The sequence below is a fragment of the Cibotium barometz genome, chromosome 62 (assembly GCF_041138505.1).
Source record: "Cibotium barometz isolate CiBa-2024 chromosome 62, ASM4113850v1, whole genome shotgun sequence".
Taxonomy (NCBI): Eukaryota; Viridiplantae; Streptophyta; class Polypodiopsida; order Cyatheales; family Cibotiaceae; genus Cibotium; species Cibotium barometz.
In genome coordinates, this window is record NC_141107.1 from 18,635,051 (window position 1) to 18,638,145 (window position 3,095).

The following is a 3,095-nucleotide window of genomic DNA, read 5'->3' on the forward strand; positions in this document are numbered from 1 at the left end:
TGATTACCCCTTGGGCTAGGAGGAATTGAAGTAATTTGATTGGAGCCAAGAGAAATCTGCAGTTTGCTTCAGAAAAAACGCGCTGGTTCAAACGTCGATTTTCGCTTCATTTCTGCGCGGTTTGCTACGCCGTCTTGATAGGCTTGAAGCCAAAGACCTAAGCTAGCTTGTGTAAGAATCTTATGCCCTAATTTTGAGTGTGCTAGATGCTAGAGACCCTCCACTGGCTGGGGGTGAAGGGAAAGAGTGAAAACTCACTAAAAACTGATTTTTTTGCTAATTATCTTACTAATCCTGATTAATTCACTAATGGGCTCATAAATCTAGTTGATTCTAGGCATGGCTCTGATACCATGTTGAAATTTGAGCTGAATGATGAGCTATGGTGGATCAAACACTAGAATCAACATAATTAACAAGGTGATTAGCAAGTGATTAAGACGTAATTAGTGAATAATTAGCACATAGATTAATGTAGGCATGGATACTCAAAAACCAGCAAATTCTCATTAGGGCTATGCCTCAATTTATAGAGTTTACATCAAGCATCTAATCCCATTGATTTCTCCATGATTCACTCCCTGAATATCTCCACCTCTTGCCTGATTCTCTCCACCTCTTCTCTTTTCCCTGAATATCTCCCAGAATAACTCCACACTCCTAAATTCCCTCATGCTACCCATTATTCTCTCCCAGTAGATTCTCCTAACCTTTTCACAGGTTCTTTCACAATTACATCTCCTCTTTTACAGCCTCTATCCAAGAGCTTGTTCCCACACACACCCTTTTCACTTGTATATTTCAACATAGTCTTGGAGATGGATTGCAGAACATGCCCTCTCATGAGCTCATGTTAGGCCCAGTGGTAGATCTTGTTATTCATTTGATGTGGATGCACTCATAGTGGATACGCATGTGTTACCACTAGTGCAGGCATCCGTTGGCAAGAGAACTCGTAGGGATGACAAAGAGGTTGGGGGAGGATGATTATTCAGCAAATCCCACTTCTAAGCCCTTTGATGACTAGTGAGACACTTTACTTTCATTTTGCAGTACTATGTACATTGTCTAATGACATGATTTATTTATGGTGGATTAAAAAATGGCTCTTGTCATGGCATATTTTTTTCCCTAAACCCAAATGATTTATTTTCCTTGTGATTGCGGTATAAGAGACATGGTTAACTTAACATCATTATATTCTTGGTCATTGTATTCCTCGCTTTCCAATATGAGCTTATTCTTCTTTGAATTTTGTTGCTTGTAGTGTTTTGCCTACGTATGCGGAAGGAATGGCTAGAGCCATGGTGAGAGACAAGCAATATAATCAACAGAGCAAGGAACATTCATGCATTTATAGTCTAATAGTGGATGATGAGTGTGAAGACAATGGTTGAGGTGTTTTAAGGATGTTTCAATATTGAGTACATGGAATATTGAGCTAGAACTAGCATGGAGTGTTACATGGAATATGGAGTACATGGTCTATCCCATAATGACTTGCTTTTGTTCATTCTGAGGATTAATCTTCATTGAATATGTATTCAATGAATCTTCATGGAATATTGAGCTAGAACTAGCATGGAGTGTTACATGCAATATGGAGTACATGGTCTATCCCATAATGACTTGCTTTTGTTCATTTTGAGGATTAATCTTCATTGAATATGTATTCAAAACTTCTATGAGATAATGGAAAGGACAAATGATCATCCTATGCTGTTGTTTATGTGAAGAAAATATGTAAAAATCAATTGTGAATTGAGTTTTACACAACGTTTCTCAAAAGCATTGCTCGAACTCTAGGCTTGCTCGAATGCAATCGCTCGATAATTTGACTTACTCAATTTTCTCCTAGACAAAAACATCATGAGTTTTACACAACGTTTCTCAAAAGCATTGCTCGAACTCTAGGCTTGCTCGAATGCAATCGCTCGATAATTTGACTTACTCAATTTTCTCCTAGACAAAAACATCATGATCTCACAAAAACACTAAGCAACTATCTTCAAGGAACAATTTGTTTGGTGATTAAGATCACCATTAGTGTTTAAAAAACATGATTAGTGCTTAACAGCACATTTATAGCATCTAATGACACTTGCATTGGTGATTAGATTCACCATTAGTGTTTAAGAACACTCTTAGTGTTTAAGAACACTCTTAGTGTTTAAAAACACTTTGGAATGACTCTCCTTTGCTAGATTAGAAGCCTCATTAGTGTCAATCAACACTATTAGTGCTTATAAAAGCACACTTTGAAAAGCTTTGTGCACTTGAAGATGTTGATGGAGCTTGATGAAAATGAGGCTCATGAATACCTCATGGTGTATGCCCACCACTTCAAACTCAAAAATAAGATCAACAAACAACAAGCCCTCACAAGAACACTTAGGTGATTAGAGCAAAGAGGAGAGGATTAGAGCAAGAAAAAACTTGATTTTGAAGCTTTAATGGAAGCTTCAATGGCTTACAAGAGGGAAACCCTGGTTTTTCCACTGTAGCAAGCGTGTCGAGCCACCATTAGGAGTAAAACCATTAGGAGACCATGGGCTTCAAAAGCCCTCAGCCAATGCAGCATGCAACCGCTTATACACATTGTATTGTTGTACGACATCAGCTGTGTAGAGCAGAAATAGCACCGACTCACTCAGCGGTAATGCCGCGGCAGCGAAGGAGGCTCTCCGTCGATTGGCCGTACGAATGTGTGCGCCCGGCTGTCCTCTACATTTTCCCTGATGAGAGCTCGTTGAGTTGTTGCCTCCACGAGCTGCTAGAGCTCCTCCACTGGCAGGAGGTTCAGCTCCACACAAGAAAAAAGTGATAAATTTGACCTATTCTACACCACAAAAAGGCCTAATCAACCAAAGCTCTAGATACCATGATAAGATTTCGTGGTGCTCATGCTAGATCATTGTGTGGAGGAGAGAGACTCCAAAATACAAGAAAATATCTTGCTTATTAAGTTGCTCAAAATACAACTAGGCTTCTTGCTCAATACAAATGCCTTTGGCATGTGCCTTTAAATAGGATTGCTAGTGGCCTAGGGTTAGGTGGCTCCCTTAGGACCATTCACACCCACACAACTTCTACAT